The following is a 10,048-nucleotide window of genomic DNA, read 5'->3' as shown; positions in this document are numbered from 1 at the left end:
AGAAACAGCTTCACTCCATGCAAGTCAACGCGTCAAAGATAACTGAATTTAGGTGGCTGTTTTCCAGCATAAAGGTGCAATTTCACGTAGCTATAATATCCAGATATTTACCCTCACTCTACCAAAATTTCCAGGACAGGATAGCGTTATGGTGGAATCGCACCAGAAATGAATGCAATCAAATGTTAAACTTAGCGATTCGCTTGCACGCTGATACAGTTGAAACAGCAGCAAAGCACCGCAAAGCTCCGGTCTTGGTATTGTTATAGTTTTTAGTTGAGCTACCCGTGACTTAGCGCAGAGTAACTTGACGTAATGACGTTGTGTTGAATCAGTGCTTCTGATGTAGATGCAGGCGCCGTATGCGCGCTTGGAGGCGTCACGAAATCCGTGGAGCTCTATTTCTATGGAATTTTTACATAAAATGCGCCTAGGTATTTGCAGGTAATTGAGCAAGTAATTGAGCTGCGAGATCTTAAAATACCATCGGCTCCGTTGTGTGTGAAGTTGAGTGGGTAGTGATTTGTCTCAACTCAATTGCAATTGCCACAATTGCTGCATTATCACTTTAGCCTTAATAATAACGGACCCCAAAAGGCCAAGTGGATCAAATATTTGAGAAATAATACTTGTCTCTTTGTCGTTTTATGTGGTTTCTTGATGTTCCTGCGGTATAACAGTGTTACGTCCAGGGTTGAAGAAGGATAGGTAAGATATGAAGGGAGAAAAGAGGGACGTAACAACTTGAGAATGTGCATACGAGGCACAGGCAGGCCGCGTCGATAACCCAGAATATATGGGTCAATGGGTCCACAGCGGGAAGCCCAATGACAAACATTCAGGGTGTTCCGCGTCCCTCGGTCCTGTTTTGAGGCAACAAATCTAATTGCTTTACCTCGGGATCGGACCTAGTGCTTATCCTAAGAGCGAGGGATGGTGGTCGTAGTTGAAAAATTAGGACAGATTAATTGTTATATATAATTTATTCTAATGAATAATAATAAAAGAAATACAATGTCGACTTACTAGGCAATTTAACATTTTATTCTCATGATTATTTATTTAAATGAACAGATAGAATTAGCGTTGGTTTCCCCCTTTTACATACATATATATATATCGTTAAATTAAAGGGAAAACCTGGATTGGACTCAAATTGTTTAATACAGAGTATATTATTAAAATTAACGATTAGAGTGTGCGATACAATTAATTTGAGTTCAGATTACATCAGATAATTCAATAATACTATTGTCTTATAATAGTTACCATTTACAATTTTTTCTAGAAATATACGTGTATGTATAGGTGTATGTGTGCCTATATTGGGACTTCATTTAATACGGCGGTATTGGGGCGGAAGTAATTTAAAAATATTAATTTGGGAATTAAATAATATTTTGGATATATATGGGGGAGATACACGGGGACTGGTGCATCGGGGAGAGACCGAGAAAGGAAAGCACGGACCGCTTCGCGGCTGCTCAAAACCGGTTTTTATGAACTTTGGGGACTTTATTCACTAAAATAAAAAAAATACTCCGTTTCTCTCCGTTTGGCGAAAGGTTAAAATTTAGACACTCTCTCGGATTAACTCGAATAGGATTCGAGTAAAACCGAGGAAAAAAGATCGGAAGTAAAAAAAAAGGTTCGACAGAATCTAAGGGGAGAGAAGGAAACGAGAATTCTTACGAGAAAATCCCAAGAAAGGAAGGGATTTAAAGATAAGGAAATTCTTTCGGATTAACTCTTACGAGTTAATCCCCAAAAAGAAAAGAATTTAAAGATAAAGAAATTCTTTCGGATTACCTCTTACGAGTAAATCCTAAGAAAGAAAAGAATTTAAAGATAAAGAAATTCTTTCGGATTAACTCTTACGAGTTAATCCCAAGAAAGAGAAGAATTAAAAATAAAGAGATTCTTTCGGATTAACTCTTAAAAGTAAATCCCAAGAAAGAAAAGAATTTAAAGATAAAGAGATTCTTTTGGATTAACTCTTACGAGTTAATCCCAAGAAAGAAAAGAATAAAAGATAAAGAGAGAGAGAGAGAGGGAGAGAGAGAGAGAGAGTATGGAGAGGAGTATGGGAAGGAAAGAGTAATAAACTTAATAAATATATTATGTTCAAAGTTAAAGTCTTTCGCATTAGAGAGAGAAAGGGTGTTCGAAAAATGAGAGCGAAACAAATGGTTAATTCGGGACTTACTGCTTGCAGATTGTAGTGTGAGTGTCGATGTAGGTGAATGCGATTCTCTCGGAGCCGCAGAGCTTCAAACTGGGCCGCACTCGGCGGGAGATGGTAGGTCCGGTCGGAGGTGTTCCGGGTGCGATGCACAATGGTCCGCAGATCCCAACCAGGGACGTTTGAACTAACACTTTTTCCTCTCGACCGAGACTTACGCCGCGTACGAGTTTAAAGGCCGCGGATCCGAGAGTCGCAGAACTCGGGCATGCAAGATGCCACGGAACTGCGATTTGGACGAGGAATGAAGATTAGACTGGGCTGAACTGAACTGCCTGAACTGAACTATACGCTCCGCTAGAAGACGCACCTATTTATACTATTTTTCATCTATGATTCCCTTTGTGCCATCGAGGGCCGTGTGCACTACTTTATTCATTAATACACCCACGTGCAATATTTACTTTTACGACTTTTTTATATTCCTCGGTAATTGTTATCCGAGAAAGCGGCAGGTTTGACAATTGAACTCTCAGAAGCATTAAATGTCAAAAAATTCTTTAATTTGTTACTATGCGGGTGTCGGGCATCAGAACTCAAAGGGGTGCACACGTGCGTCTTCCAGCTCCCTGACTTTACTATCTTGGGTGTTTCCGGCAACGAGCAACGGTGTCACCTCAGATCTCCTTAATTGGTGAATTTATAACTACTTAATTCTTGACATCCGGTTATTGCCGTGAGAGTTACCGTATTCTTGGGATCGGGGTGAGATCACCGTCGCTCGGCCCGTTAATTAGAATATTCGCTGGTTGCGAAGGAAAGAATCGTTACTCCGCAGGACGTAACAGAATATATCATGCTGTGTATCCCACAACTGACCGAGAAATTTTGTGCTTTCGTCCAATTGTACCGCTGTTTTATTTTGATCCACGTCCATTAGCGGAAGATAGTTTGATTTCCATTTATGGCGGATTGCAGTACCACGATGACTTGTTCCTTCAACTGTGATAAGTTGTCAACATCGTTGTCGTCTGTTAATAGATCATCCATATAAAAGTCACGTATAATGATTTTGGAAGCCTCTGGAAATTTATGTTGCATGATCATGGCCGCTTGATAAAGAGAGCAAATGGCCATGAATGCGAAACAAGCTTCTCCATATGTGACTGTTTGAAGTTCATATGTTTGTTGTATTATTTTTCCTCCTCTTGTTTAAATCGCCATAGGATGCGTTGTAACCTTGCTATACTTTGACTTGACGGTACATATTAGACACGTCGGCAGCAAGTGCGTACACGTATTGACAAAAACGCATTAATATGTTGAATAGATCTCGTTGTATTGTAGATCATCTGCGCATTGTTAAAGGACAGGCCTGAGCTCGTCTTCGCCGATGCATCGAAAACAACTTGTAGACGAGTGGTCTCACTATCGGCCTTGATAACCGCCTGATGCGGTAAGTAGTGTGTCACACCGCTGTCTCTAGTTTCTAAAAGGTTATCCCTTGAGCTTGAAACAGACCTTATGTAATCCAGATCTAAACATTCCTTTATAAAGAAGTCGTACTGTTGCTTTAATTCAAGTTGCGAGTTGTCTTTCTATGGCGTTTAGTCGACGTGTGGCATTGTCATAAGAGCTACCTAGTTGCGTGTAATCATCCTTTAAAAAAAGCTGAACAATAAATCTTTTGTCGCTCTGATGCAAGTGGGTTTTACTGAATTGCTCCTCGCATTTCTGTTCTTTGAAGGTTAAATGTTGTTTCGTGTGTAACTCCTCAAAAAACCAGAAATTTTCTAGCTGCTCCTGTATCTCTTGCTGTGCAAAATAGCATTGTACCTTGAGCAGCGGTTGAGAGATAACGTTGGTTGTGCCCGATATTACCCATTCAAGCTTCGTTTTTTGAAATATGGTCTTGCCCAATTGTATCTGGCCGACGCATAGCAAGCTCCAGAATACTTCTGAGCCTAGAAGTAGATCAATCTTTCCAGGTAGATGAAATGCAGGATCCGCCAATTTGATATTCAATAGAATTTGGAAATAATTCACATCTATTTGCGTTGCAGACATGGCGTTGGTAACTTTGTCTAGAATTAAGAACTATAATGTTTCTTTGTACTTGTTAAATCTTGAATATATCGTGGCAGTAGTTTTATTTTGAGAAATGGATGTAGCGTCGTTGACTTCTTCAATTTTAGTGTTCGTACTCTGTAGAGGCAAGCCCAGACGTACGATCAGCTCCCATAAAATTTGGTTGTGATCCCAAATCTAATAGGGCTCTACAATCATGTAGTTTTCCAGATTGGTCGCACATATGAACTACGACAAGACGCGTAAAAATGAGCCTCGCATATGACAAGCAGATAAGGAATTCTTCGCGCTTTGCATTATGTTTTTGTTAGCTACGTTGTTATTACTATTTGATTCAGTTGAATTTTATCAACACTATCCTTTTCATTTTTTGCTGAAGTGACTTTCGAATCAGCAGCTCGGTCTATGTGTAGTAACGTTGTGACGTTTGTTACACTTTCTACAAGAACCGTGAATGCAATTTCTTTCGTGTTTTAAACAATTGTACATAATCTACTGCTCCTAACCTTTTCAAGGCAAGCTTGTATTGACATATCGCGAAATATCAGACATTCAAATATTTTGTGACTATTTTGACATATTGGACACGTTGTCTCTGTATTGGCATAGGCTTGTACTGGACTAATGTGCTTGATTATCTGCTGTTTTAATTGTCCTTGTACATTTTTTGATATGTTTAGTGAACTAGTACGCGTACGCTTCCAGAAAAGAGCATCTAGTCTCCAAAAATGTAATGAATTCCTCCATTGTGGGGAACGTATCCTTGTCCGCTCTCTCTAATTCCCACTCCCTTCTTGTGTTATTATCTAATTTTGGAATAAAGAGTTGTATAAGGAGGGTATCCCATGTTTCTGTTGGCTGTTTCAGACGTTTTAAAGTGCATATATGTTATTGTATTATATTGACTAATTGCCTGAGCGAAGAATGCGACTCCTTTGTGAGGCATGGGAAATTAATTATTGCTTGTACATGATGCTGAATAATTGTTTTATTATCTTTATATTTTTTATTAACAATATCCCATGCTATTTGATAGTTGTTACTTGTTACTTCTAGAGATTCTACGAGCTTATATGCATCTCCAATTAATGATCATCTTAGGTAATGTAATTTGTCAATTGCAGAAAACATTGCATTTTCGGGCGGATCCCGATAGCGCACGGGACCTATAGCACACCACTATTCACAGCGGCCAATGCCTAAAGTTTTACCGTTGGTTGGGTTAGATAGTCAAAATGATTGGTTGGTGGGCTATCGCACCGTGCGCTATCAGATCCCGTCCTGCATTTTCATGCACCATAAAATTAAATGTATCGCAAAATGGCAACCATTTTTCCCAACCGCCATCAAATTTAGGAATGTCGATGGTGGGTAAGCGCATTTTATTCGGCTGTATTATGTTAATTGATTGATTTGTGATTTGAGCTCTTTGTTTCGGTTGCACAACGTTTACCTGTGACGGTAAGATTATATTTTTAGCTCTTGTAACTGCTTGATAAAATTTGTTTTCAAAAGAGTCACGTTCTTCACTCTCAAGTTCCGTCTCTTTAGTATCCTTTAATTTTGTTTGCACAGCCTCAAACTCTCTCCATATCGCCTCAATATTTCCTAATCGAGTTGCTGTTTCTTCTCCTCATCGTTACTACATTTGTTTAAAAAATTAATGAATCTGATTAATTTGGCGTTTATATGGCTTTTTTTCTTGATTAAAATTTGTTCTTCCATTTTGTATTAATGAGAACGTGTATATTAACGACTCGAAACGATTGTTAAATTTATAGTTTAATAAGATAGACAATTTAGCAACTATCAAGTTGAGTGTGCAGGAGATAGGCGTGACGCAGTGCAAAGAGAGAGATCGTGAAAGAGAAAGAAATAAGAAACGAAAAAGATATACATTCAAAATTTTGTTTTTGAGATGTTCCATGAAGATCGCAATAATGAGTGAAACAGGGGATCCCATTGCTGCTCCAGAGGTTTGTTCAAAGAACTCTCCTTAAAACGGAAAGTAGATTGAGGTTAGGCAATGTACTATTGGTGGGAAGCGATTGGCCGAAAGTTTGTCGGACTTTTTGATAATGTCCAACGTATCCTGGACCGGAACATTTGTGAACAATGAAACCACAACAAAATTTACCAGGATGTCATTAGATTTCGTTTTAATCTTTGCAATTTTATTCACAAAATCAATAAAATTCTTGGTGTGAGATCCATTAAGACCAGTGAGTTTTTGGAGTGGTTTGGTGAGATAGCGGGCTAACTGGTAGGAGGGTCCCCCGATATTGACTATAGGGCGAAGGGGGACCGATTCCTTATGAATCTTGGGGAGGCAGAATCTGGGAGCTAACAATTCCCGCGGGGTAAGGTATTTAGTAGTTTCAGGAGGGAGACCAGCATTTTTGAGCAGAACGATTTTTTTCTGAATGTCGGGTTTCGTTTCAGTTTTCTATAAACGCTGCAATCCGAGAGCATAGTATTTCCTTCTTATAGTAGTCTTTTTTGTTTATTACCACTGTGGCATTTTTTTTATTTGCCGGTAAAATCAGAATGTTGTTATTCTGTCTCAAATTCCGGAGTGCCAGGCGTTCTTCTTTGCTGATGTTTTCGCTGGATGGTTTAGCCTTGCGTAGAATGTTGATTGCTCGTCGTTTTATGTCATTGCCGGCTTTAGGTGGGAGGTGGAAGATAGCTGTCTCAATTAGATTAATAATTTCTTCCGTAGGAATACTCGTGGGGGTGACAACAAAATTGTGTTCTTTTGAAAGTACCGACACTTTTTGGATGGGGACAGAATCTGACTGCTGAGGTTCCTAACTGTATGTGTTGGAAGTAGGGATCCAGCCTATGGAGAGATCTTCTTGTATTTATTCTCCTGTTTTTGTTTTCTCCCCTCGTCCGAACGGACGGCTTGTTCGTGTGTAATATGATCCAGTGTTTGCCACAGCTTCGGTTTTAGTGAGTCAGCAAAAAAAAGTGTAATCCAAGAAACTTTTGGGAGGTACCGGCTATGCTTCTTTTGGTTGCCGAGATTTTTTCCTTGACTAACCCGTAGGGATACTTGAAGAAGGATGACTTTTGCTTGACTGGAGGTAGGTAAAGGGTTTTATAATTAAAAGCATTTAGGTACCACCTCCGTTAGATTCATCCCCGTACAGTTCCCATTTGGCTTTCATGTACTTGTACCAAGAGGGACAAACCGAAATTTTGCGAAGAGGAAAACGGCCGACCATGATGACGACGACGACGACGACGACGACGTATCTGAATGACTTGAATTGCGTTGAAAAATACGTGCATAATTCATATTTCAGCATTGAATGCACTTATTGACATCATTCTTGTGTCATTGTACTCGGAAAAATCGATACTTTCCCCCACTATATTTGTTTTTTAACACCATTAATTTGTTTAAGAAAAACAACCATTTATTTGTAAAAAATTGTCTTTCTTTCTGTAAATGATACGCAGTAGCGTCTTTTACATGGAAGAACAAAAAAATATATACATAGTGCAACCCGTTACCGCGTCTCTTGATTAATATTTGAATCTATTAAAAAAAATATTGTTTATTCTGTAACGAACCGCCTTCCGACCCCCCCCCCCCTGGACCGCCTAACCGTCCGAGCCGTCCGGCCGAACGCCCGCCGGACGGCAATTAACGGCGCACAGCGCCTAATAAGCTACACGATGTCGGAGTGAACGAGCGATCGCTCCCACGCTCTCGTCTCCGCGCGCACGCGCTCTCGTTCCCGCTCTACGCGCGTGGCCTGAAGCGAAAGACCCGAGATCGAGTGGCGGGAATGCTGCCGCCGGACCGCTCCGCCGTAACACGCCGCACATTCCCTCGATTCTCGGGTATGTAAGGCGACGTTCGCCGGAGGCCGAGACCTCCGTTTCTGGCCGGTCCGCCGACTAGAAGCACTAGGTTGCCAATGAGATCGAGCGTCTCGGTCTCCGCTAAGTCACTTAGCTCGCCAACCGCTTCCGCCTCCGATCCTGACTCCGTTTCCCGACTCGCCGAACTGGGCTCAAGAAGAACTTGGGCCCTGTCAAGGCACTTGACGAAAAGACTTCCATCCTCTAAGCCTCCCGAGTCCGACGCCACCTCACGTACGGAGGTACGGTGCTCCGTGCCTCCACCAAGCGCACTAGGCGTGAGGAAGTGTCTTTCGGCGATCACTCGCGGTATTAACCGCCTCGCAACGGGCCGCGCAAAAAGCCGAAGTCAACGCACGGATCCGTGTACGCGCCGCGCTCCGCTTACCGCACCGCGTCTCACATGAGTGTCACGGCCACAACAACAAGGCCGCCGGGGTTCCGAGAAAAGAAACGCAGTTCCGCGAACCGCGTCTCGCGTGGCAGGTGCGTTATATAAATAGCCTGTAAATAGATTTCCGTATCGCGTTCACCGATCATGTAAATAGATTTCCGAAGTTCTTTGTCACGTCCGTCCGCGCGTCTTTATCACTAATTAAGCTCCGCGTTTTGATTACCGCGTCTCCGGATTTCCGGATTGTCTCACCGCTGAAAGTACAACGTACTACCGACACTAAATGTACCGGACTTATGTAAGTCTCACCACGTCTTAAGTGTGAATAAACGTTCTTTGTTACACATCAACCTAAAACGACGTCTAGTTCCTCCAGGCAACCTTTCGCGTCCGTTCCCGCACCGCGCGAAGTACGGTCGTTACAATTCTGATTATTAATATGAAATATTTATAGTACTCATAACTAAATATTTGTATTCAATTAATATACAAACAATTTGAAGTAATACAAACTGACTTTAGTTAAAGTTTAGTTAAAATAAGTTACAAGTAATTCTGTATTCTTCTAAATTTTATACAATTATTACAAATAAAATGTACTTAATACTATCTTTAAAAATGATTAAAATTAATCATAGAATGTACTTCTATACTTCTGTATGCCAACACGCGATGTGACAGATTGAATGTATATATACTGATCATGACTTTATGTTTCTGATTTAATATGGCGACGCTATGGACAAAGTTATTCCGTTCAACAAATCTGGAACATTTTTCGTGATCAACTTTTTCTCTTTAGCCTATACAACTCTCCTTAATCTTACTTTATGGTTGAAATTAAATATTCGCAGCCAAACTTTGCATTTGTCGCAAAATTCTCAGTTAATTTGCCTTTTTGCTATACACTGGTCTTTATATTCTGCTTTGCTATTCGCCATATGATAGTTCTCTTATTCTACCTACGCTTCCGATACTTTCAAGGACTGCCTTGTGGTTAATTGCAGTGTCTGGGTCAGTTTGATTTCTAGTGTTTACATATTAATTGACCAACGTCCCACACAACACGAAGTCAACTATGAGCCAACTTTAAGCTGACTGTAAAAGGCAAGAGTTGACTTTTAAGTCAATCTGTCAGTCGATTGTGAGTCGACTGACATTAGACGAATGTCCCAAAAGTAGTTGACTGTCAATCGACTTTTCAAGTTGATAATAAGTTGACTGTGAGTCGACTATTTATCGACTATTAGTCACTACAATTTATATAGTCGTATAAAATACGTATTGATAAATCAATAATTTAAACGTAATAAATTATAGTTTCCAAAAAAATATTTCTTTCTTTTCGTTCAAAAAGATTAAATAAAGATTAAATTTGAATTAAACATTTATATACAAAATTTAATAACAATACAAATTGTTATTTACACGTAAAAATATAAAATTTTATATAGAACAGCAAACCACATACACATCACATTTGAAAAGAACGAGAGCGTATTTTGTCT

The sequence above is a fragment of the Solenopsis invicta genome, chromosome 14 (assembly GCF_016802725.1).
Source record: "Solenopsis invicta isolate M01_SB chromosome 14, UNIL_Sinv_3.0, whole genome shotgun sequence".
In the NCBI taxonomy this organism is placed as follows: domain Eukaryota; kingdom Metazoa; phylum Arthropoda; class Insecta; order Hymenoptera; family Formicidae; genus Solenopsis; species Solenopsis invicta.
Note: the sequence above shows the minus strand (reverse complement) of the source record.